This window comes from Oncorhynchus nerka, linkage group LG9a (genome assembly GCF_034236695.1).
Source record: "Oncorhynchus nerka isolate Pitt River linkage group LG9a, Oner_Uvic_2.0, whole genome shotgun sequence".
In the NCBI taxonomy this organism is placed as follows: domain Eukaryota; kingdom Metazoa; phylum Chordata; class Actinopteri; order Salmoniformes; family Salmonidae; genus Oncorhynchus; species Oncorhynchus nerka.
The window spans coordinates 36,627,146-36,655,109 of NC_088404.1; the positions used below are offsets into that span (position 1 = coordinate 36,627,146).

Below are 27,964 nucleotides of genomic sequence, written 5' to 3' on the forward strand. Positions count from 1 at the left end.
GCAGTCTCAGTTGAATGACTAGTCTTGAAACCTGACTGATTTGGATCAAGAAGGTCATTCTGAGAGAGATAGCGGGAGAGCTGGCCAAGGACGGCACGTTCAAGAGTTTTGGAGAGAAAAGAAAGAAGGGATACTGGTCTGTAGTTGTTGACATCGGAGGGATCGAGTGTAGGTTTTTTCAGAAGGGGTGCAACTCTCGCTCTCTTGAAGACGGAAGGGACGTAGCCAGCGGTCAGGGATGAGTTGATGAGCGAGGTGAGGTAAGGGAGAAGGTCTCCGGAAATGGTCTGGAGAAGAGAGGAGGGGATAGGGTCAAGCGGGCAGGTTGTTGGGCGGCCGGCCGTCACAAGACGCGAGATTTCATCTGGAGAGAGGGGAGAAAGAGGTCAGAGCACAGGGTAGGGCAGTGTGAGCAGAACCAGCGGTGTCGTTTGACTTAGCAAACGAGGATCGGATGTCGTCGACCTTCTTTTCAAAATGGTTGACGAAGTCATCTGCAGAGGGGGAGGAGGGGGGAGGGGGAGGAGGATTCAGGAGGGAGGAGAAGGTTGCAAAGAGCTTCCTAGGGTTAGAGGCAGATGCTTGGAATTTAGAGTGGTAGAAAGTGGCTTTAGCAGCAGAGAGAGAAGAGGAAAATGTAGAGAGGAGGGAGTGAAAGGATGTCAGGTCCGCAGGGAGGCGAGTTTTCCTCCATTTCCGCTCGGCTGCCCGGAGCCCTGTTCTGTGAGCTCGCAATGAGTCGTCGAGCCACGGAGCGGGAGGGGAGGACCGAGCCGGCCTGGAGGATAGGGGACATAGAGAGTCAAAGGATGCAGAAAGGGAGGAGAGGAGGGTTGAGGAGGCAGAATCAGGAGATAGGTTGAGAAGGTTTGAGCAGAGGGAAGAGATGATAGGATGGAAGAGGAGAGAGTAGCGGGGGGAGAGAGAGCGAAGGTTGGGACGGCGCGATACCATCCGAGTAGGGGCAGTGTGGGAAGTGTTGGATGAGAGCGAGAGGGAAAAGGATACAAGGTAGTGGTCGGAGACTTGGAGGGGAGTTGCAATGAGGTTAGTGGAAGAACAGCATCTAGTAAAGATGAGGTCGAGCGTATTTCCTGCCTTGTGAGTAGGGGGAAGGTGAGAGGGTGAGGTCAAAAGAGGAGAGGAGGGAAAGAAGGAGGCAGAGAGGAATGAGTCAAAGGTAGGCGTGGGGAGGTTAAAGTCGCCCAGAACTGTGAGAGGTGAGCCGTCCTCAGGAAAGGAGCTTATCAAGGCATCAAGCTCATTGATGAACTCTTGGAGAAGGCTTCAGGGCATCCAAGAAAGTCCAGCAAGCGCCAGGACCGTCTCCCAAAGTTGATGCAGCTGCGGGATCGGGGCACCACCAGTACAGAGCTTGCTCATGAATGGCAGCAGACAGGTGCAAGTGCATCTACACGCACAGTGAGGCGAAGACTTGTGGAGGATGATCAGGGACAGACTGATATTCTGCAAAAGGTACAGGGATTGGACTGCTGAGGACTGGGGTAAAGTCATTTTCTCTGATGAATGCCCTTTCCGATTGTTTGGGGCATCCGGAAACAAAATTGTCCAGAGAAGACAAGGTGAGCGCTACCATCAGTCCTGTGTCATGCCAACAGTAAAGCATCCTGAGACCATTTATGTGTGGGGTTGCTTCTCAGCCAAGGTTGCTTCTTTGCCTAAGAACACAACCATGAATAAAGAATGGTACCAACACATCCTCCGAGAGCAACTTCTCCCAACCATCCAGAAACAGTTTGGTGATGAACAGTGCCTTTTCCAGCATGATGGAGCACCTTGCCATAAGGCAAAAGTGATATTTAAGTGGCTTGGGGAACTAAACATCGATATTTGGGTCCATGGGCAGGAAACTCCCCAGACCTTAATCCCATTGAGAATTTGTGGTCAATCGTCAACAGGCAGGTGGACAACCAAAAACCCACAAATTCTGACAAACTGCATTGATTATGCAAGAATGGGCTGCCATCAGTCAGGATGTGGCCCAGAAGTTAATTGACAGCATGCCAGGGTGGATTTCAGAGGTCTTCAAAAAGAAGGGTCAACACTGCAAATATTGACTCTTTGCATCAACTTCATGTAATTGTCAATTAAAGCCTTTGACACTTATGAAATGCTGGTAATTATACTTCAGTATTCCATAGTAACATCTGACAAAAATATCTAAAGATACTGAAGCAGCAAACTTTGTGGAAATTTATATTTGCGTCATTCTCAAAACTTTTGGCCACGACTGTAGAAAGAGGGGAGGTCTAATACCTGGCCTGCTCGCTCCCTACCACTGAGGAAGTACTCCCGCTGCTGGAACAAACTCCTCACGACGCCAACAAACTAACATGGGTTGCTAATATGACAAGGATAGTGCCTTTGGCTACTGGACAATGAAAGAAAGTTTATTTAAAATAACCTGCCCCACGGATATGGTTGGATTTTTGTCTATTCTACTTTAAAGCACGGTAAGACATACCTTATAACATGTATTAACATTTTCAGGTGTCCAACAATTATGTATATATAAGTTTTCAAAATGCATGCTGCCTCCAGCTCACTGCAAAGTCGTGTGTGACACGCTGATGAAGCCTGCCTTCCATTGCCTATGCTGCTTGAGATGTTGTACAGTAGCAGCAGCTGTCTGACAGACTGTCCACTCAAAGGCTCTTTATCTATCTGTATGCTGTGCGCATGTGATAAATAAGACAGTGAATTTACACACACAGCAATTTTATTCCAATCAATTATGCAAATTAACCTAGACTGATAAGCATGACTGGTCAAATGTATTTACATCTGCTGGTATTTCCATAAATGAATAGGCTAACAAGCATTATTTCAAAATGGGATTTTTTCTTCTTCTCCAGGCTTGTCTGTGCCAATTTTATTTATCGGCTTTTAACATTTTTTTTATGCCAAAATCTGGCTAATGGAAATACTGCTCTGCTTTCTTCTGCGAACACCACTGGGTGCTCATTCAAGATGGATCAGACCACATATAGACTACTTGTAAGGGCTTTGGAAACAGCCTTCCTATTATTTATCGGCCAAACAAAAAGCTTAGAAAAAATGAGAGTATTCTGATAAATGAAATGGAATCAAGGTCAAAAACAGCTATCCATCTCCTCAAAAAAAAAAGGACTTCATTATGGCAATAATGTTGCTCTTCTCTCTGCTCCTGCACTGAAGCTGACTGGTGCGTGCTACAGTAACTCTAGAGTTTGAATCTAGTCGTAATTGGAGTAATATGCACTATTACCAGAGGGAGAGGAGAGAGAGCGGAGAGAGGAGCATCATGTAATGTGACAGTAATTAAGGAGAGAGAGAGAGAGAGAGAGAGAGAGAGAGAGAGAGAGAGAGAGAGAGAGAGAGAGAGAGAGAGAGAGAGAGAGAGAGAGAGAGAGATCGGCTATGGTGGGGTTACAGAAACAAACATCGGAATCTATGACCTCCCTCTCTGAACAGCGCTAGAGCAAACATGCTTTACCTCTCTGCACTGATTCAAATGGGCATATGAAAATCAGTGTGCTGCTGCTTCCATAGGCTAACAGACAGTTGGGATACTCCCTCTTCCTGTCTGTCACACACACATAAACACAATGTACCTGGCAGAGCTTTCCCCTGCTCTTAGGTACACCTACAGTAACACATACGGTACTGTACAGAGTGACTTACAAGGAACAAAGCTTAGGGAATCATATACCAACAACTACAATATGAATGGTTCTTGTGATTGAATTACTAGTCGTGCATCGTTAAACATATGGGTAATTATGATTTGAAATTGAATCATCATTAATACAGCACGTACTGTAGTAGGTCAATCTGTGTTGCTCTGGGAGATATCCCCTTGCCTTCAGATCAAGAGACTGGGGGCATCAGAGCACCAGTATTTAGAAGCATGCTCAGAGTATTGCCTGCCGGTCATAAATCCTGGCCAGTGTGTCATGTCCTGTAAATCAGGTAACAATCCCTGGTCCAGCCTCTCGTCTCCAAGCTCACAGCCATCCTCTCTCTTGTGCACAATTTTGTTTGAATCCCTGTTAGTGAGCATTCTCCTTTGCCAAGATAATCCATCCACCTGACAGGTGTGGCATATCAAGAAGCTGACATGCTCATTACACAGGTGCACCTTGTGCTGGAAACAAAAGGCCACTCTGAAATTTGCAGTTGTGTCACAACACAATGCCACAGGTATACTCAAGTTTTGAGGTTGCAATTGGCATGCTGACTCCAGGAATGTCCACCAGAGCTGTTGCCAGAGAATTGAATATTAGTTTCTCTACCATAAGCCACCTCCAATGTCATTTTAGAGAATTTGGCAGTATGTCCAACCAGCCTCACAACCGCAGACCACGTGTAACCATGCCAGGTAAAGGTTGACATCCGGCTTCTTCACCTGCTGGAACGTCTGAGGCCAGCCATCTGAACAACTCATGAAACTGAGGAGTATTTCTGTCTGTAATAAAGCCCTTTTGTGGGGAAAAACTCATTCTGATTGGCTGGGCCTGGCTCTCCAGTAGGTGGGCCTGGCTCTCCAGTAGGTGGGCCCGGCTCCCCAGAAGGTGGGCCTGGCTCCCAAGTGGCTGCGACCCTGCCCAATCATGTGAAATCCATGGATTAGGGCCTAATGAATTTAATTAAATTGCCTGATTTCCTTATATGAACCATAACTCAGTAAAATCGTTGAAATTGCATGTTTCGTTTATATTTTCTTTCAGTATACACTATCGTTCAAAAGTTTGGGGTCACTTAGAAATGTCCTTGTTTTTTAAAGAAAGCACCTTTTTTGTCCATTAAAATAACATCACATTGTTAATGGGCCTCTTGATGCCTACATAGATATTCCATTAAAAATCATCATGACAATAGTCATTTACATCATTAACAATGTCTACACTGTATTTTTGATCAATTTGATGTTATTTTAATGGACAAAAAATGAGCTTTTATTTTTAAAACAAGGACATTTCTAAGTGACCTCAAACCTTTGAAAGGTTGTGTATATCACCATCACACTACTGTTGGGGATGAGCCTTTCCCTTATCTGCACGCAGGTTTTTGACTAATTGTATTTAGATCAAGGATGCATAATGTATTTTGAACAACATCCATGTGAATGTTTTATTAATCATAAAGAACTTCAGAACTGAGTCAACCTTGTTATTCTCTGATGGAAGAAGGTCAGAGAGAGATTATGTTGTTGGCCCATTGTTTCCACATCACTGACTCTGGCCCCTGTTGCCATGACTCTGCATTTCCCACCTTTTCCTGGACATTTCAGGCTGGACAGCAGGGGCAGGCTGGGCCACTTCAGTTACTACAGGTTTAGAGCTGCCACTCCCTGCAAGGTCATCCTCATAAAAGCATTCCCTGCTGTGCTTAACATTTAAAACAAAATCTGCTTTCAAATGTCAGACAAACAAAGGTAGTATTAAGAGCTCAGCCATCTCGGAGGCAGGAAAAGAGATGATTCATTTTGATGGAGTGTGCCTGAAAAATTACAACACCTCTCAGCAAAACTGTCATCTTAATTTAACTGCATCAGTGAGGGTGCTCTCTGTAGGAGTGCATTATAAAACTGTTACATTGTATAAACCTGAGACCTGTTATTTCTGTACTTTAAACAAACTAAAGTGAAAAGGTAAAAGTACCAACCACTGCTTTGAGAGGAGCCTTGCTCATTTGGTGTTCAGCTGGTATGACCTGTCCTTTTATCAAACCACATTACTACTGCTTGTACATCGTTCCAGAACCCTGGCTACAGGCAATTACTGCTGTGGACCAATTATCCTCTCACAGGACTCACGGCCTGAAAAAAAAGTAAAACTTTCCTACACGCCATGGAGGCAAGGTAACCAAATAAGACTAAACAAGCCAGCAGTTAAAGCACTCAGGCAAAACTCCCCTCCACACATTGAATTAGGAAGGCAGCGTTTTACTACATGTTCCCTTTCAAGATAATTAATGATTGGTCAACATCCAGAGTGAACAATAAAAGGTCAAAGCAAACTAACAGCACCTCTCCTCCATTGTTTAATGAACACTGAGCACATTCCAAACACACTACATCTCTGTGCCACTTCAAGCAGGTTTGCTTTTCTCTCAGCAGCACGCTCTGAAAGCAAGGAGAATCTAATGTTTAAACTGGCTGAAAAAGGTGTAAACAAACAGCTTCTCCTGCAACAAATATGATCCACTTCAGAAAGTTATTCTAAAGGTACCATGTGCTCGAGGCCTGCTGACAAATTGGAAGCCATTTCTTAAGAGAGCTACACAAAGACACACTTGGCTGATTTTGTTTCCTCCAATGTTCCCATACAACCCCTTGAGAAGACATACAAATACCAAAATACATGTATTCCCATTCCTACCCTGACAGCTCAGTTTAGCCAGCAGCATACCACCCTGCACACCACTGCTGGCTTGCTTCTGAAGCTAAGCAGGGTTGGTCCTGGTCAGTCCCTGGATGGGAGACCAGATGCTGCTGGAAGTGGTGTTGGAGGGCCAGTAGGAGGCACTCTTTCCTCTGGTCTAAAAAATATCCCAATGCCCCAGGGCAGTGATTGGGGACACTGCCCTGTGTAGGGTGCTGTCTTTCGGATGGGATGTTAAACGGGTGTCCTGACTCTCTGCGGTCATTAAAGATCCCATGGCACTTATTGTAAGAGTAGGGGTGTTAACCCCGGTGTCCTGGCTAAATTCCCAATATGCCCATCACAGTCACCCAATAATCCCCAGTTTACAATTGGCTCATTCATCCTCCTCCTCTCCCCTGTAACTATTCCCCAGGTCATTGCTGCAAATGAGAATGTGTTATCAGTCAATTTACCTGGTAAAATAATGGATAAAATGCCAATACTCTAATTTATTTAAAATAAGAATTAGTTTTTTGCTACATTTCTTATTAAGTGAAAACTAGCACAAACCACGTTCATCAGCGACTTCACACTTTGTTCGAGCAAAAACATCTAGAGCACAATATGGCAGAAAGTGAGAGAAGGAGGAGGAAGAAACATAGCCTTCTCCCAATCATGAAGCATTTTACCCATACAATTTCAACCCCCTTTTCTATGGTTAGTCTCAGATGGGGTCTGGGTGTGTCACATGCTGACAGCTGAGAACCATTAACTACCCAGCCAACATCCACATTTTCCCTCTGATTCAAGCCCACCAACCAGAGCACCCATGACCTGTACTGGCCACATATCCAAACATACTTTATGGAAAGAACAGAAAAACTCCCTTCGGAACATCTGCCCCCACAATGTAGCAGAGAGGAAAGGTAATCTACTTGTTTGTGTTTACTCCTTAGCATACAGCTCGTTCACAGGAATTGATATGGTTGTGCACTGCAATTAAACATTTTTGAAAGTCATCTAGGCATCAAATCAGAACTCCCTTGTAAGCACTTTTCACCTAGAACTGCATTTACACCCTACAATCAGACCTTAGGCCATGCCCTGTTTCTGATTAAAAACATCCAGCAGAAATCCAGCTCAAACATCTGATCAGCTCAACACATCCCTCTCCACCATAATTAGGCTCCCACATTCATTGTTCAACACATGCTTTATATCTGAAGGGTCATCTGGAATGTGTTTGGGTCTGTAGGCTTCCTACAGACAGTGCTATAGGGTAATAGGGAAGGGTACAATGAGCCCCTCCAGGACAGGGCAGGCCAGGGCTGGTGGCTGGACTGACGGACCTACCGAGGAGCTACAAGAGCAGCTACAGGATTAGGGATTGGAGCATGTGAAGGATCCTGCCGCACTTAGTTAAAGCCACTTTTTCATGCTCCACATCTGTTGGTTGCCATAGCAACAACCTTTTGTGGAATACCCAGGTCAGGTGGCTTCTGTCAGCTCCATGCAGTGAAATAACCATTAAAAAAGGTTCAATGTAGCTGTTTTTATAACATCTCAATATTAAATAATTGTTTTCAATTAAAATGGTCAAAAATATACAAAAATAGCTTCTTAGCAAAGAATAATCGCTTAAGCAAGAATTGTGCTCAGACTGTCTGGAAGTGGCCTGAATGGGGAGGAGGAAACCGAAAACTAGCTGTCATTGGCAGAGATGTTTGGAATTCTCTTTCTTATTGGTCTATTAACTAATGATGACACCAGGCAGGCCAAAACTCCATCCGAACAAAACAGGCTGAAATTTCAGGCAATCTTTTCAAACAGCTCTTACACTAAAAGGGCATTATCATCATTTTCACAATTTCACAATATTATAACAAAGTCATAGTGTAGAAATATATACACAACGCAGGGGAAACAAATATCACCTTTTTGACAGCACTTGGGCCTTTGCTCTGCAGTTAGCCATTCACAGCACTAGGCCCAAGCGAAGATTGACAAAGGCAATCAATGGTCATTGAAGTTTCTCTCGCTAATCGCTGCCTACACACTCACAACATTTCAAGTGAAAAATTGTGACTGGAGACTAGAAGAGCAACTTTATTTCTTATTTTGTGAGCTTTTAATTTAAACTTCAACCTCATTTGATTATTATTATCCCTTGATCAGAGAGAGAAAAGACCAAAGCTTACCTTATTGCTGAAGCATAAAATGCCCAAGGATTTCAGCAGGTTTTACAGCTGGAAAGAAACAAAGACTCAGTAAGAAAAAGGAAGGCAATATGCACGACTGAAAATATAATACTGCTGAATCATGGATTCTCAGTAGCGCACATTCTGCTGCTGTAGCCTACTAAAAGATTATCCCCATAACCAGATTGCTAATGCATGAACCAGGAATACTAGCATGTATTGTCTCAAAACATACACCCAGTGATCGATCAAAGCAGTGTGTGGTTTATCTTCATTCTTGGATGACAGGGTAACATAAAATGGAAATGGAATTACTTCATATCTTGTTACAAAAACAAAATAAACAACATAATTACACATATTACATTAACATTTCCCAACAGCACAAGTGGTAACATCATTAGGTAAGCTCAAAGCTTGGCTTTAAAACGATCAATGGTTAATCTGTGCAAGAGGATGTAATTACAGAGGACAATATTTGGTATTTACCAAATGTGTCACTCAGCCACTGCGTGTGGGGACTGTTGGAAAACAATCAAACACTTACAAGTTTTATTAGCCGTATGTAAAGGATACACATGGTATGGTCACATGGTCAAAATTACTGCTACTCATTTCTGAAGTTGTACAGTACATACATTTTGCTTGGGCACAGGGGAGTGCAATGTTTTCTATCATCTAATAAATATGCATAGTGCCCCCACTAGATAAACAAACAAATAAACACACACTAAAGTACTATGTCAACAACCTTGCAAGAACATGAGGGAGGTAGACATATTAGTTGAAATAAGATACACTTTACAGGGGTGGTTATTTTATTCTTCAGAATCAGTGAGTCATTCAATTTAGCACACTGACTCCTCCTCTGCACAGTGAAGCACTTACTGTAGAAAGGAACAAACTGTCCTCACATCTGCAAAAGACCTGAGGATTGCCTGCCCATGTTGTACATTGTGGAAGCCAACCTATGTCATCATCTCAAAGATAAATCCATACAACTGTAATGATTTATAATTCTTTAACTTCCTAGGGAGGAATAAAGAGCTGTCATAGAGGAAGACGTTCCGTAAGCAGTAAAAGTAATGGATAAGTTATGGGAGAAGAGCCCAGTCTTGACATTGGTTGGATGGAGCTAACCCAGCAGAGGACAGGAGTACTTCCTGATGGCTCTCTGCAGCAGCTGTGGGAGGAAGCTGGGGTCTGATCACTGCTCAGAAGGGAGGACAACATGTCTGATGGAATGAGCCCCGGTTAGAAAGACTGATCAATGTTTTATTATATGGTCTTACTTCATGTTTCAGCACTCAATCCACAACCATCAAATGCACAAACTGGCCATTTGTAATGTTCCCAAAATATACAGCAATTCGCTTAAAAACACACTGAAAGTAGCCTACCCCTGAAGTGTACGTCACGGTCTACGCCAAGTGTACGAAAACATAAGAACATCTCCTTTCCATGACAGACTGACCAGGTGAATCCAGGTTAAAGCTATGATCCCTTATTTGTGTCACTTGTTAAACCCACTTCAATCAAGCATTTCGCTACACTCTCATTAACATCTGCTAACCATGTGTATGTGACAAATACAATTTGATTTGATTTGAATCACTGTAGATGGAGGGGAGAAGAGAGGATAAAGATGGATTTTTAAGCCTTGAGATATTGATTGTGTATGTGCCATGGGCAAGACAAAACTTTCAAGTGCCTTTGAACGGGGTATGGTAGTAGGTGCCAGGTGCACCGGTTTGTAATCAAGAACTGCAACACTGCTGGGTTGTTCACGCTCAACAGTTTCCCGTGTGTATCAACAATGGTCTACCACTCAAAGGACATCCAGTCAACATGGATCTATGCCCTGTTCTGAGGGGAAAAGGCGAGATGCATCTCAATATTCAATATTAGGAAGATGTTCTAATTGTTTTGTACACTCAGTATATGTCCACACAAAATCACTGAATGGATTCCAGGGACATTGAGTAGCACACGTGAAAATATGTACCAAGGTTAGTGAAATTTAAGCACATAGAGATAGGCCTACATATATAATTTGATCTGTTTTGGTGCTGGTGACATTAGGTCCCTTCAGTGACAGCTAAGTAAAATTCTGAGAGCAAGAATAGGGTCTGGGACAGACACTCAAGGGTGTACAGTATCTAGTCTTTGGCGAATGTGGTTGCAGGAATGTTGTGTACAACAATCAATACGCAGACCATCTGTCACTTAGCCTACTTTGCTTTTTAAAACATTTTTTTTATAATGACACAGATATGATCAACATGCTCATACTGTATTTCCTTAATGTATTAGGCTTACTATCAACAGCACTTCATTTACGAAGACAATCCATTTGGAGAACGTTGCGGTCGTAATCCTTATCCTTCCAACAAGGATAGCATTACCTTTACTTCTTTAGTCTACTGACTATCGCTTGTAGACTGAAGCAGTAAAATAAGATAATGCATTCTTCAGGAAATAATACCTGACACACTATCTCTGTCATTTTCATCATGTTTTAGCTTCAGAGTAGTCTAGGCGTTTAAGGCATGATAACAGGGGAAGGGACTAATTTGTGAGATATACTGATGTGTAGCTAGAGAATGTTCAGCAGCTATCGAGCTATCTGTGACTCATACAATATAGTAACAGTTCACTGGCTGGATATGGCAAGAGATCACGTGTTGCAAATGATAACACTGCCTTTGAGCTGATTTAGATTAAATAAACACCCTTATTCAAAATCCCTCTCCGTTCCTGTGAATGTTTGAGGCGCTAGAGCATACAGTAATTTTGGAATATGAATTGAAGTTTGAGCAGCAGCAGTAAATGACAAAAAGGTTACAAAAAATGTTTAAAAAGTCAGCTGTTACCATAAATCATTAATGTGTTGAATGATCATCTAATGATGGTTTTCATTTTGTTCTTGTGATGATCTGGAAAGCATTATTGGTCTGTGTGATATATTATCTATGTCATTATTAGCATAATCTATTCTTATTCACCCAGTTCAGTGAGAGTGGTGCCTGTGAGACCTGGTGCCAAGAGAATAAACAGCTGGCAAATCTTTACCACTAGGAACAGGGGAACGAGTCAGATTAAGACCATTCACAGCTCTATCTGAAAACAATACACCAGGGTGGAAACATAACATGTAGACACCATTAGCATTCCTTTAGCTGCATAGGCTAAATATTAATTTGCCACTGATTCTGGGCTAAATGTAACCCAAATCTCTAGTCATCTGACGGAATTCCTCCCTTCCACAACAAGCCCAGACTTAAAATGCCACACAATTCAGGCTCAATCACTTGAAAACACCCACTATAATCCATGTAGGAAGCATGCACCTAGTGCTGTTATGCGTTGTCAAAGTCCAATAACGCTGGCAGCAACTTAGCGCATAGCCTCACACCTCTTTGAATCATAAGTGTCTCAATATTTGGAGCTCAGCATTTGGCTGTAGGTGCTTACTTAGGTTCCTAATTGCCTTAATGAGTTCACTATTAATACACACTGACAGAGACTTCAAATCAAATGCAATAGTGACAATTCATTATCTCGACCACACACACAACCACCTACTGTTAAAACAATACATTCATTCTAGGGCATGGAAAATATCTAGAACTTTTATAGATATTTTAATGTGGACAAACACCTCTATATTTAGATGCATGTTACATAGTTGAGAAATAGGACAGAACTGAAAATGGTCAAGTTGAACTACACTTAAATATATATATTTTTGATTCAACAAACAATTGTAAGCCAAACAGCTGCAATAGGATTGTGAGTTTGCTCAACATTTGGGCATATACTGTAGCTGAACCAACATACATTTTCAACTTGAGAATGTATGTCCATTCAACTCAATTTGAGAATGTATGTCCAACTCAACTTGAGAATTGATATCTACCATTTGTTATTTTATTAGGATCCCCATTAGCTGTTGCAAAAGCAGCAGCTACTCTTCCTGGGGTCCACACAAAATATCAATCATAATAAAGAATGACATAATACAGAACATCATTAGACAAGAACAGAACTACATACATTTAAAAAAAAAGGCACACGTAGCCTAGATATCAATGTATACACAAACTATCTAGGTCAAATAGGGGAGAGGCGTTCTGCCGTGAGGTGTTGCTTTATCTGTTTTTTTGAAACCAAGTTTGCTGTTTATTTGCGCAATATGAGATGGAAGGAAGTTCCATGCAATAAGGGCTCTATATAACACTGTACGTTTTCTTGAATTTGTTCTGGATTTGGGGACTATGAAAAGGCCCCTGGTGGCATGTCTGGTGGGATAAGTGTGTCAGAGCTGTGTGTAAGTTGAATAGGAAAACAATTTGGGATTTTCAACACGTTAATGTTTCTTATAAAAAGAAGAAGTGATGCAGTCAGTCTCTCCTCAACTCTTAGCCTAGAGAGACTGTCATGCATAGTATATATATCAGCCCTCTGATTACAATTAAGAGCAAAACGTGCTGCTCTGTTCTGGGCCAGCTGCAGCTAAACTAGGTATTTCCTTGCCGCACTGAACCACATGACTGGACAATAATCAAGATTAGACAAAACTAGAGCCTACAGAACTTGCTTTTGGAGTGTGCTAGATGTCCCCATCTTTGCAACCATTGAATCTATATGTTGTGACCATGACAATTTACAATCTAAGGTAATTTAGTCTCCAACAGCCACACCATTCATTACCAGATTCAGCTGAGGTCTAGCACTTAAGGAATGATTTGTACCAAATACAATGCTCTTAGTTTTAGAGATGTTCAGGACAAGTTTATTACTGGGCACCCATTCCAAAACAAACTGCAACTCTTCGTTAAGGGTTTCAGTGACTTCCTTAGCTGTGGTTGCTGATGCGTATATGGTTAAATCATCAGCATACATGGACACACATGATTTGTTTAATGCCAGCGGCAGGTAGCCTAGTGGTTAGAGCGTTGGACTTCGATCGAATCCCCAAGCTGACAAGGGAAAAATCTGTCGTTCTGCCCCCGAACAAGGCAGTTAACCCACTGTTCCTGGGCCGTTATTGAAAATAAGAATTTGTTCTTAACTTACTTGCCTAGTTTTAGTAATAGTCCAAATAAATGCCCTGTGGTACACCACACTTTACATGCTTGACATTAGAGACGGTTTCAGTAAAGAAAACCCTTTGAGTCCTATTAGATAGATTGCCATATCATGGATTCAGAGCTTAAGTTTTTTCAAAAACAGGTTATGGTCAATAATATCAAAGGCTGCACTGAAACTTAACAGTACAGCTCCCACAATCTTCTTATTATCAATTTCTTTCAACCAATCATCAGTCATATGTGTCAGTGCAGTACATGTTGAGTGCCCTTCTCTATAAGTATGCTGAAAGTCCGTTGTTTATTTGTTTACAGAGAAATAGCATTGTATTTGGTCAACACAATTTTTCCCAGCAGTTTGCTAAGAGCTGGCAGCAAACTTATAGGTCTGCTGTTAGAACCAGTAAAGGCAGCTTTACCACTCTTGCGTAGCGGAATTACGTTGACTTCCTTCCGCGGGTACTATTTAATGAAACTGCCAGTTGAGGACTTGTGAGGCATCCGTTTCTCAAACTAGACACTGTAATGTACTTGTCCTCTTGCTCAGTTGTGCACCGGGGCCTCCCACTCCGCTTTCTATTCTGGTTTGCGCTGTTCTGTGAAGGGAGTAGTACACAGCGTTGTACAAGATCTTCAGTTCCTTGCCAATTTCTCGCATGGAATAGCCTTATTTTCTCAGAACAAGAATAGATTGACGAGTCTCAGGAGAAAGGTCTTTGTTTCTGGCCATTTTGAGCCTGTAATCGAACCCACAAATGCTGATGCTCCCAGATACTCAACTAGTCTAAAGGCCAGTTTTATTGCTTCTATAAATTCAGCTGTGCTAACATATATGCAAAAGGGTTTTCTAATGATCAATTAGCCTTTTAAAAGGATAAACTTGAATTAGCTAACACAACGTGCCATTGGAACACAGGAGTGATGGTTGTTGATAATGGTCCTCTGTACGCCTATGTAGATATTCCATAAAAAAATGCCGTTTCCAGCGACAATAGTAATTTACAACATTAACAATGTCTACACTATTTCTGATCAATATGATGTTATTTTAATGGACCAAGAAATGTGCATTTCTTTCAAAAACAAGGACATTTCTAAGTGACCCCAAACTTTTGTACTGTAGTGTATATTATTCACGTTCGTGTAGCATAAGATTAATCAAGTGCCTTCAGACAGTATTCATAACCCTCGACATATTCCAGATTTTGTTATGTTAAATGAAATTCAAAATGGACTAAATAGATTTTTTCCTCACCATCTACACACAATACCCCATAATGACAAAGTGAAAACTTGTAGTAAATTTATTGCAAATGAAATACAGAAATAGCTCCTGTACATAAGTATTCACACCCCATTTGTAAATTCTTTGTAGAAGCACATTTAGCAGTGATTACAGGTGTGAGTCTTTTCCGGTAAGTCTAAGAGCTTTGCACACCAGGGGCCTCAATTATCAATCATGAGTAAGCCCAAATCTGTGTGTAAACCATGCGTGGGATCTTTGCCGCCAGTGAGATTTATCAATATGAACATTTGCTTAAGTGTGCGCATAAATATACGGGCAGCCATGACCATGCGTACACTCAGATTCAAGTGGTGGAATAAGGGAACTGCTTGTCAAGTGTAGAATGGGTAAAATATGTTGAAAATGTGTGAAATTGTGAGAGTAAAATACAATCATTTTTTAATGTAATTTTATTTCCATTGTGAATTCATGCAACATATCTTGACAAGCTATATATAATTTGACCACAACAGAGCATTTGTTACAATAATAACCCATATAAAATACAGTAGTGAAAGTAAAACCACTCTTGAAATTATATATCTGATGAGCCAATCTTATAAGTTCTTCGCAAGGATAAAAGACCTAGTTTAAGACCTAACTCTAAGTTAGGTCTTAAATCTTAGTTAATCTAAGACCTAATAGATTTTCCACGTGGACGGGGATATTGGACATTTAATCAAAGTTTACTGGAGGACATCTTATTTTTTAAATAATTTAACAAAATAATTTAGAACAAATTTTTCCAGTATAATATAGGTTCAGCAAATATCCTTATTGTTTGGGATACCTTTAAATTTACCATCAGAGGTTATTCAATTCAATATTCACCAATAATAAAAAAAGCAGTTTCTGGCTAAAGAGACAAGACTAACAGGGGAAATTCATGAACTAATAGTACAGGTAGATAGCAATAAAAACAATACTAGAGAGATACAAAATGAGTTAGAGGAAAAACAAAAATAACTTGAGGAACTTATTCAAGAATGATCTAATATAATATATTACAAAAATAAAGCAAACTGGATGGAATATGGAGAAAAATTCACAAAGTTCTTCCTGAATCTGCAAAACAGGGAACCCTAACAACAAGAATTTGCAGAAACTCGTTACTGAAGAGTCATCTATGATTCCCCAAATGAGATTTTAAAAGAGGAAGCTAATTAATTTAGGCAGATGTTCTCTTTTCCATCCCATCCTCTCCCACTGAATGAAGATGACGGTAAGGAATTCTTTACAAATAATATCAAAAATTAACAAATGTACAGAATGATCAGCACGAAGGCCAAATTACAAAAGGACAAACTTTTTGAGTCTTAAATCCTTCCAGTCTGGAAAAACCCCAGGGCTTGACGGCATCCCGGTAGAGGTATATCAAGCCTTTTTTTTATATACTAAAAGCTCCATTGTTAGATTGTTTTAACTATTCTTATAGAAATGGTAGTCTGTCAGGTACTCAGCAGGAAGGTCTGATTTCTATATTATTAAAACAAGACCCAGATGGCAAATACCCAGTCTATCTAAAAAACTGGAGGCCCCTTACACTTCAATGTTGTGATGCAAAAAGAATAGTGAAATGCATAGCACTCAGATTTAAAAAGGTTTTACCAGGTATTGTTTATCCTGATCAGACAGGTTTTTTTACATGGATGATACATTGGAGATAATATACGACAACTACTAGAAATGATAGAACATCATGAAACATCTAAGAATCCAGGCCTGGTATTTATAGCAGATTTTGAAAAGGCATTTGATAAAGAAAGACTGAATTTTATTTAAAAATGCCTGGACTTTTTTTAATTTCAGTGATTCTCATAAAATGGGTAAAAATAAAATATAGCAACCCCATGTGTAAAATAGTAAATAACTGCTACTTCTCAGAGAGTTTTGAGAACTAAGTGTGTCCTCTGTCACCATATCTATTCGTTATGGACATCGAAATGCTAGCTATTCAAATCAGATCCATCAACAACATTATAGGTTTAGAAATCCAAGGCTGACTCAAGTTGTATATTAAGTCTGAAAACTAGTTCCATGCAATGTCTCATTGAAGATCTAGATAACTTTTCTGTACTCTCTGGACTAAAACCTAATTATGACAAGTGTACAATATTACGTATTGGATCTTTAAAAATACAACTTTCACATTACCCTGCAGTTTACCTATAAAATGGGCTGATGGTGAAGTAGACATACTTGGTATTCATATATATTCACAAAATATATAAATAAGTTTCCCACAATGAATTTCAATACAAAACTTGTAAAAATAGACAAGATCCTGCAACCATGGAGAGGTAAATACCTGTCTATTTATGGAAAAATTCCCCTGATTAAATCCTTAGTCATCTCAGTTTACTCACTTACTTTTGGCACTGCCATAATGATTTGTTTTTCAAATCATATGAGCAAGAAATATATTGCTTTATCTGGGACGCTAAACCAGACGAAAATAATGTGTACCTATCTATATAAATGAATAGGGTGGGTTGAGATTGTTAAATATAAAAGCAAAACCTCTCTCTAAAAGCTTCACTTATTCAAAAGTTTTACTTGAACCCTAAATGGTTCTCAAGTAGATTACTAAGAAAAGCTCCATTATTAAAAAATGATCCTTTTGCCTTTGTGCAGATTGCCATGTCTCATTTTCGATTCATTGAAAATTATACTTTTTTCAAAGTCTCTCTTTTTAAAACAAGCATTGCAGAGCTGGCTACAATATCAATTTCATCCCCCTGAAAAGATAGAACAAATATTACAACAAATATTATGGCTGAACTCAAATGTGCTGGTTGGTAAAACACCTTTATTTATGGGAAAGATGTTTGAAAAGGGTATTTTGTTCTTAAAAACTTCTTAGGGCTGCAATCCCGTTAAAGGGATTGATATGACAACTGTCACGAACCGGCTCAAAGCCCGTAACAAAGGGAGACAACGTGGAGATAATGAGTAGAAAGATATATATTTATTACCTAAAGCAAATAAATATAATATACAATGGTGTGTGTAATCAGTAATCAGTAGTGTAAGTGAGTGTTTTGCATGCGTGAATGTGATAATGCAGGGTGATGAAAGGTGCCAAAGCAAACAAACAAACAAACGGCCATCAAGAACCACAACACAATCTACAGAGGGTGTCTGCATGGAGAGAGTCTCCTCCATGAATGGGGAAGTGGTGTATTTATCCTGGGAGACACCGGGCCCAGGTGTTTCCCATGTAGCTGACGAGCCTCCCAACTCCGCCCACCAGCATCCTAATAAGGAAATAACAGAGAGAATACGGCAGACAGAGTGGGAGGGTCGTCACATCCCCCATAAAACCGGGGACCAACAAGGACCCCGGAACAAAATACCAGTCTCTAAGTTCCAAATAAACAGCGCACCCGGTCAGACCGGCGACAACCCTGTTCATAAGTCGCTGAAAAGTGGCAGGTGCATTGCGCAGACCGAAACTCATAACTGAATACGAGTACAGACCAAAGGGTGTAATAAAGGCAGAGATTTCACGTGCCCTACTCGTCAGTGGCACCTGCCAATAGCCTTTTAACAGGTCAAATTTGCTCACCAGCCAAGTTATTCCCAAGGATAACATCGATACCCTCAATAGGCAACGAAGCACGCACACCCACAACAACTTCACCCTTCACCAGCCCACAATCCAACATCAGTTTATGCAATGGAACTGACAGAGTGTTCAAACCTATTCCCCTAATTAGAACACTATTCCCCGAATCAGTCTCAGCAGAAAAGGGTAACACAGACTCCAACACAAATGATTCAGAGGCACCTGTGTCTCTCAGGATCTTCACTGGCACTAGGTCTTTACTTCCTAACATAGACACAAAACCTTCTGTAATGAAAGGTAAATAGTCTGGATCAATATGGACTTTCACATTCTCCTGGGCCTGAGGAAATGAGTTATGAATGAACTGATGTGGAACAGGTGCAGCTAATGCAGTAGGCTTAGATTTAGCGTAAGCACCCTTTGACCTGAGAAGTGGACATTCGTTTTTCCAATGCCCTGAACCTTGACAGTAGTGACACTCCTGCCCAAAGTCAGCTTTACCATGGGAGTCAGGTTCAACCCTAGTTGAATAGAACTCTGCCCGAGAACCAAAGTATCTCGGTGAGCGAAGCCCAAATCTATCCGAACGCCCCCACTCTTTCCGAATACGGGGTTCTGCAAAGACACTTTTGTGAGTCAACACATACTCGTCTGCCAAAACTGCAGCTTCAGCAACATTCTTTACTTTCTGTTCATTAATATACGTGGCAATACGATCAGGAATTGTGTCCTTAAATTGCTCTAACATAATCAGATCACACAGCCCTTGGAAAGTCACAACTGCAGAGGCGGAACACCAGCGATTAAACTGTAAAGACAACTGTCGCGCAAACTCAACATGAGTCTGGTTATCATCCCTTTTTAAAGTTCTAAATCGTTGGCGGTAAGCCTCAGGGACCAATTCATAAATCTGTAACACAGCTGTTTTAACTTTATCATAACTGGCACTATCGTGTACACTAAGAGCTGAATATGCTTCCTGCGCTTTACCAGTCAGCACACACTGCAACATTAAAGTGCGGTCAGAATCAGGCCAACTCCTAGCGTCAGCAACCCGCTCAAACAACGAAAAGAATGTCTCGGGGTCCCTTTCATTAAACCGAGGCAATAACCGTAAGTTCCCAACAATATCAAATGTCTCTGGGGCACGACCAAAAGCGGAACTACCCCTAGGTAAATCTGGGTCACCTTCCCAAAACAAACTCTCCCCTGAGATCTTTCCTTCCCTAACCAAATCTATACGTTCTTGTTGCAACTTGATTTTAGCACGCTCCATATCTTGTTTAAATGCCAATTCCTTTTCATATTTTACACGATCATGCTCTAGCTTCTCACGATCATGCTTTAGCTTCTCACGATCATGCTCCAGCTGTAACAAAAGCAGTTCTTTCTGCTGTTCAAAAAGAAGGCTACTAGGCCTAACCGATGGAATGGCCATTGTAACGTTATGGGGAGACGACAAATCCTCAGCAGAGGCTGGCCCAGTGGTAACTTCTAGAATACCACTCTCCATCAGATTGGCCTTCAATATCAACCTAATAGAATTCTTTAGACGTTTATCACTAATCTCAACCTTGTAGTGTTCCGCGACCTTCAACAGCTGTTCTTTAGTACCTAAATCTAACAATTCCTCTGATGGAGAGCGAATGAACTTATCTACATAAGACGCCATAATCACACACACAAAAAAAAAAAAATTCTGGCTCTTCCCTTCTGCTGAGCACACCAGACCACAACCCGAGAATTACAATCACCCTGAGTACCACAGAAGAGAGATGGATACGGAGCTTCCCCAAAACCTACAATAACTCAACCCTAGTCTTCGTGCAGATTTGCGGTGGGAATTTACGCACTGTAGCCCGCTGGCAAGGAAATAGAACTCCCCAGCATGCTGGAAAAATTCCACCAAGCCACGGATGTGCCCCCCGAGACAACTGCTCAGTCCACAGACACCACACAAAAATAACAAACATTAACCATGCCCAACATATTCCAAAAATTGAAACACGTCGCTAAACCTATCAGGGGAAAAAGGCTATAGCTCCGGGTAGCAAGTTTCACTACCCTACCCAAATCTCCCACCGAGGTACACAGCAGATTACTCACCTCAGACTGATGTCCCAACAGAAAGTAGAACAAGAGTTCAGGCTAGGCAGGGCCTGGAAACTAACCATTATAGTCTCTCCAACACAGCACACAAACCAAACAACAAAAGGCAACCAATACTGGGCCTATCAAACTCAAACAAAATATGCAAACCAAACACGTACCTCCACGGTCTCCCAAACCAATAGTTCAAATATCCCGGACGAGCCCCCACTTGTCACGAACCGGCTCAAAGCCCGTAACAAAGGGAGACAACGTGGAGATAATGAGTAGAAAGATATATATTTATTACCTAAAGCAAATAAATATAATATACAATGGTGTGTGTAATCAGTAATCAGTAGTGTAAGTGAGTGTTTTGCATGCGTGAATGTGATAATGCAGGGTGATGAAAGGTGCCAAAGCAAACAAACAAACAAACGGCCATCAAGAACCACAACACAATCTACAGAGGGTGTCTGCATGGAGAGAGTCTCCTCCATGAATGGGGAAGTGGTGTATTTATCCTGGGAGACACCGGGCCCAGGTGTTTCCCATGTAGCTGACGACCCTCCCAACTCCGCCCACCAGCATCCTAATAAGGAAATAACAGAGAATACGGCAGACAGAGTGGGAGGGTCGTCACACAACAGCCAGTGAAAGTGCAGAGCGCCAAATTCAAACAACATAAATCTCATAATTAAAATTCCTCAAACATACATGTATTTTATACCATTTTAAAAGGTAATCTTGTTGTTAATCCCACCAAAGTGTCTGATTTCAAATAGACTTTACAGCGAAAGCACCACAAACGATTGTTAGGTCACCGCCAAGTCACAGAAAAATGCAGCCATTTTTTCCAGCCAAAGAGAGGAGTCACAAAAAGCACAAATAGAGATAAAATCAATCACTAACCTATCAGATGATCTTCATAGGACTTCATGTTACACAATACATGTATGTTTTGTTCGATAAAGTGCATATTTACATAAAAGAATCTCAGTATACATTGGCACGTTTTCACTAGTTCTAAAAACATCCGGTGATATTGCAGAGAGCCACATCATTTTACAGAAATACTCATTATAAATGTCGATGAAAATACAAGTGTTAGACATGGAACTATAGATATCCTTCTTAATGCAACCGCTGTGTCAGATTTCAAAAAAGCTTAACGGAAAAAGCAAACCATGCAATAATCTGAGAACAGCGCTCAGAAAACAAATAGAGATATCCGCCATGTTGGAGTCAAAAGAAATCAGAAATAACGTTATAAATATTCACTTACATTTGATGATCTTCATCAGAATGCACTCCCAGGAATCCCAGTTCCACATTAAATGTTAGATTTGTTCGATAATGTCCATCATTTATGTCCAAAGAGCTACTTTTGTTAGCACGTTTGGTAATCAAATCCAAAGTCATGAAGCGCGTTCCCTAGTTGCAGACGAAATGTCAAAAAGTTCCGTTGCTGTCCGTAGAAACATGGCAAACGATGTATGGCGTCAATCTTTAGGATGTTTTTAACATAAAACTTCAACAATATTCCAACCGGAGAATTCCTATGTCTGTAGAAAAGCAATGGAATGGGACTCTCTCGTGACTCTCGTGACCGTGCCTCAGAGCCTGTAGCAATCTGCCAGACCTCTGACTCATCCTCTCTCATTCGGTCCCACTTCACAGTAGAATCCTCAAACGGGTTTCTAAAGACGGTTGACATCTAGTGGAAGCCTTAGGAAGTGGAACATAACCAATATCCCACTGTGTATTCAATGGTCGCTGGGTTGAAAAGGTTGAACAACCTCAGATTTCCCACTTCCTGTTTGGATTTCTTCTCAGGTTTTCGCCTGCCATATGAGTTCTGTTATACTCACAGACATCATTCAAACAGTTTTAGAAACTTCAGAGTGTTTTCAGAGTGTTTTCTATCCAATACTAATAATATGCATATATTACCAACTGGGACTGAGGAGCAGGCAGTTTACTCTGGGCACCTCTGGCCACCTTTCATCCAAGCTACTCAATTCTGCCCCTGCAGCCATAAGAAGTTAAATGATATTGTAAATTGGAATGGTAGAGTTATGTCCCTCATGGAGTTATCCAAATTGTACAGGAAGGTCTGCTCAACCAAGGAGTACAACAATTGATTACAGCATTACCCCAAAAATGGAGGAGGCAGGTGGCAGCGGGAGGAGGTAGGGAACTGGTCTGTCTGCCCAATATAAAGGATCAAGCCTGCCAGCTTAGTGGAGACTGCCACTAGCACAGTCAGTGTAGTCAGCTCAGCTATCCCCATTGAGACGGTGTCTGTGCCTCGACCTAGGTTGGGCAAAACTAAACATGGCGGTGTTCGCCTTCGCAATCTCACTGGAATAAAGACTTCCTCCATTCCTGACATTATTGAAAGAGATTGAGATACTGCACATCTCAAAATAGGGCTACTTAATGTTAGATCCCTCACTTCCAAGGCAGTTATAGTCAATGAACTAATCACTGATCATAATCTTGATGTGATCGGCCTGACTGAAACATGGCTTAAGCCTGATGAATTACTGTGTTAAATGAGGCCTCACCTCCTGGTTACACTAGTGACCATATCCCCCACGCATCTCGCAAAGGCAGAGGTGTGGCTAACATTTATGATAGCAAATGTCAATTTACAAAAAAAATCCTGACATTGGTGTCTTTTGAGCTTCTAGTCATGAAATATATGCAGCCTACTCAATCACTTTTTATAGCTACTGTTTACAGGCCTTCTGGGCCGTATACAGCGTTCCTCACTGAGTTCCCTGAATTCCTATTGGACCTTGTAGTCATGGCAGATAATATTCTAATTTTTGGTGTCTAATATTCACGTGGAAAAGTCCACAGACCCACTCCAAAAGGCTTTCGGAGTCATCATCGACTCTGTGGGATTTGTCCAACATGTCTCCGGACCTACTCACTGCCACAGTCATACTCTGGACATAGTTTTGTCCCGTGGAATAAATTATGTGGATCTTAATGTTTTTCCTCATAATACTGGACTCGTACCACCATTTTATTACGTTTGCAGTCACAACAAATAGCCTGCTCAACCAAGGATCATCAAAAGTTGTGCAATAAATTCTTCGACAACCCAAAGATTCCTAGAAGCCCTTCCAGACTCCCTCCGCCTACCCAAGGACATCAGAGTACAAAAATCAGTTAACCACCTGAGGAACTCAATTTAACCTTATGCAATACCCTAGATGGAGTCGCACCCCTAAAAACATTTGTCATAAGAAACTAGCTCCCTGGTATACAGAAAAGCAGGAAGTGGCTTTTATTTTGAAAACTCCATGTTCCATAGCCTCCCTTTGCTCCATTTAAAGGGATATGAACCATATTCCCTTTCCTATCGCTTCCTCAAGGTGTCTTCAGACAGTTTCAGGCTTTTATTTAGAAAAATGAGCCAGAACGATAACAACGCGTCAAGTGGTCACATGAGTTTTGCTCGCGCAACAGAGTTTGGATAGGTATTGCTTTTCCCTCTCCTACTGTGAAAGACATTTGTGGTTGATATATTATCGATTATAAAAAACGTTTGACATGTTTCTGTGGACATTATGGAAACTATTTGGAATTGTCTGCGTTGCCGTGACCGCTCTTTCCTGTGGATTTCTGAACATAACGCGACAACAAACAGAGGTATTTTGGATCTAAAAATAATCTTTATGGAACAAAAGGAACATTTGTTTTGTAACTGGGAGTCTCGTGAGTGAAAACATTAATTTGATTGCTTTTCTGATTTTTGTGACCGAGCTACCTGATGCCTAAATGTACTTAATGTTTTATTGTGCAATCGATAAACTTACACAAACGCTTGGATTGCTTTCGCTGTAAAGCATCATTTCAAAATCTGTCACGACAGGTGGATTAACAAAAGGCTAAGCTGTGTTTTCCAATAAATATTTATAGTAATATTTATTGTATGTAGCGCTATGCTATTCAGCGGTTGTTGATGACACTTATCCCGATATCGGGATTGCAGCCATAATAAGTTATATCCTGCCTGTTTGGCCCTGTCCGGGGGTATCGTCGGAAGGCGCCACAGTGTTTCCTGAACCCTCCTGTCTCAGCCTCCAGTACTTATGCTGCAGTAGTTTGTGTCGGGGGGCTGGGGTTATATCTTGAGTATTTCTGTCTTATCCGGTGTCCTGTGTGAATTTAAGTATGCTCTCTCTAATTTTCTCTTTCTTTCTTTCTCTCTTTCGGAGGACCTGAGCCCTAGGACCATGCCTCAGGACTACCTGGCCTGATGACTCCTTGCTGTCCCCAGTCCACCTGGCCGTGCTGCTGCTCCAGTTTCAACTGTTCTGCCTGCGGCTATGGAACCCTGACCTGTTCACTGGACGTGCTACCTGTCCCAGACCTGCTTTTTTCAACTCTCTAAAGACAGCATGAGCGGTAGAGATACTCTGAATGATCGGCTATGAAAAACCAACTGACATTTACTCCTGCGGTGCTGACCTGTTGCACTCTCGACAATCACTGTGATTATTAATATTTGACCCTGCTGGTCATCTATGAACATTTGAACATCTTGGCCATGTTCTGTTATAATCTCCACCAGGCACAGCCAGAAGAGGACTGGCCACCCCTCATAGCCTGGTTCCTCTCTAGGTTTCTTCCTAGGTTCTGGCATTTCTAGGGAGTTTTTCCTAGCCACCTTGCTTCTAAACCTGCAATGCTTGCTGTTTGGGGCTTTAGGCTGGGTTTCTGTACAGCACTTTGAGATATCAGCAGATGTAAGAAGGGATGTATAAATAAATTCGATCAAAACTGGCAGAGGAATACAATAGCATAAATAGGAAAGTATACCAGTTTCATTTGAGGACCAGGATGTTGACAACTCTGCCATACAGATTGCAAAATAGTTTTGATGTTTGATGTACCAATTCCATGATACAGGATGTAGGAGTTGATATAAAAACAATGCAAGATTCATTATATAGAATTCTTTCCACCAACAAAATGTTGAATATTTGGGGCATAAAATCATCGAAGCTCTGCAGATTTTGTTGTGAGGATACAGAATCAAATCAACCATTTGTTTTGTTATTGCCCTCAGGAAGCCTGTTCCTGTTCTCAGGTTCAGGAATGGCTGAAAATGCATAGCATTTATCTAAAATTGTCCCTAGAAATAGTACTGTTAGGAGATCTGGAGAGACCGGGTCAGTCAATTACTAATACTCTTAGTAAAAGTATTTATCTTCAACTCAAAATCTGTGGATTCTATTCAATTAGATAGATTGAAATTGTACGTTAAACATCACAGCATAGTTGAAAGATATATGTTGCGTAGAAATCCGAAGATGGTGGCCAGCAGAGATAGGTGGGATGGGCTGAGGGAAGCTGAGGGTTGGGATGTGGAAATGGAAACAAGTGGGATTGGAGTTGCTGTGCGGGAGATTGGCCATCCTTCTAAGATAAAAGTAATAAATAAAGTCAAAATAAAAGTCAAAACATAATAAAAAGCATGTTTTAACAGCTAATGCTGGTTTGCCTGAGGCTGATGCTGTGCAGGTGTTTGTACACATGCATATAAACTCTCATTCAAATAAATGCATACAATAACACACACATACATGTAATAGTGCCAGACATACACAGTTGGCATTGCTGTTATGATTTTAGTTGTCCTTGATGTCCTTAAATTTTTCTGCCAATTGGCATCTCACATCCCTGGATGAGCAAATGTTTTGGATGCAATCAGCAAAACTAAACTAACATCCCATTTCCATAAACCAATCGCACAATAGGTTGAAGTCAAGAGGGGTTTCTTTGCTATCAATGCGTTCCCAAATACTAACAAAACTATAGACGGCATATACATCGTAATAAAAGCAACATCCCAAACTATGTAAACAGAAAAGGCTTCCATTCTTAATGTGTAGGTGATAGGTTATGTGTTTTTGTTTTCTGAAAATGTTTTGGTTGTGCCATTGGTAAGGCATTGTGTTCCCCACTGGCTTTAAATGGATGATTTTGACCATATATGGTTCATTAGAGGCGTTTCGATTAAGCAATTTGGTCGGCCTGGATTTCCTTGTCCCATCACGCTCTAGCAAATCCTGGTGTATGGTGTTCCTCCAACACATTGGTGCGGCTGGCTTCCGGGTTAAGCGGGCATTGTGACAAGAAGCAGTGCGGCTTGGCTGGGTCGTGTTACGGAGGACGCATGGCTCCCGACCTTCGCCTCTCCAGAGTCTGTACGGGAGTTGCAGCGATAGGACAAGACTGGAACTACCGATTGGATACAATGAAATTTGGGAGAAAAAGGGGTAAAAATAAATAAATATTTTTTTTTAAATGTAAAAAAAAAATGTAATTAGGCCACTCAGGAACATTCAATGGTGTCTCGGTAAGCAACTCCAGTGTCTTGTGTTGTAGGTCATTGTCCTGCTGAAAGGTGAATTAGTCTCCCAGTGTCTTTTAGAAAGCAGACTGAACCAGGTTTCCCTTTAGGATTTTGCCTGTGCTTATAGCTGTATTCTGTTTCTTTTGTTTAAAAAAAACCTCACTAGTCCTTGCCGCTGACAAGCATACCCATAACATGATGCAGCCACCACCGTGCTTGAAAATATGAAGAGTGGTACTCAGTGATAACGCTTTGTATTCAGGACAAAAAGTGAATCTATTAGGCGTTCCGCTAGCGGGACAACTTCGGGTGAAACTGGAGGGCTCGCAATTCAAAGAAATAATCATAACAATTATGGATATTAGGCATTTAAGTATATATATATATATATATATATATATATATATATATAGTGTCTTATATCGGTTGAAAGGTTAACTTCTTGTTAATCTACTGCTCTCTCCGATTTACAGTAGCTATTACAGCGAAAGCATGCCATGCGATTGTTTGAGGACGGCGCCCCACATCAAAATATTTTTCCACCGGCACAGGTTTCTTATATTCAAATAGCAATTAAATATTCACTTTTTGAAAATCTTCCTTGGATTTGTCATCCAAATTGGTACCAGCTATAACACGTAGTGTTGTTTTGTTAGATAAAATCCTTCTTTATATCCCGAAAAGTCAGTTTAGTTGGCGCCATCGATTTGAGTAATCTACTCGTTCAACAATCAGAAAATCTACTCCTAAACTTTGTTTCAACAAGTCAAATTACATTTCTATTTACTCCTCAGATACCCTAAAATGTAAACAAACTATAATATTTCGAAAAGGGAAGAAGTATGTTCAATAGGAAACCGATTTTAGCACCTGCGTCTGGTCTTCATAGCGCGCAGAAACACAAATTTCCAAGACTGTGTCCCTGTACTACAACTGATATTTCTTATTCGTTTTGGAAGTTACAAAACTGAAACCTTGAACAGACTGC

At 41.0% G+C, this 27,964-nt stretch overlaps 1 protein-coding gene across 1 annotated transcript in view; it reads right to left on the minus strand.

Annotated features, from left to right (window-relative positions):
• The window catches only part of LOC115134248 (talin-2-like), a 149,202-nt gene that overhangs the window by 86,667 nt on the left and 34,571 nt on the right, over positions 1 to 27,964 (minus strand). Inside the window, exon 2 of the mRNA XM_029668030.2 lies at positions 8,567 to 8,614. The gene's annotated coding sequence lies outside the window, so the exon portion shown is untranslated. The remainder of the gene's footprint in view (positions 1 to 8,566; positions 8,615 to 27,964) is intronic.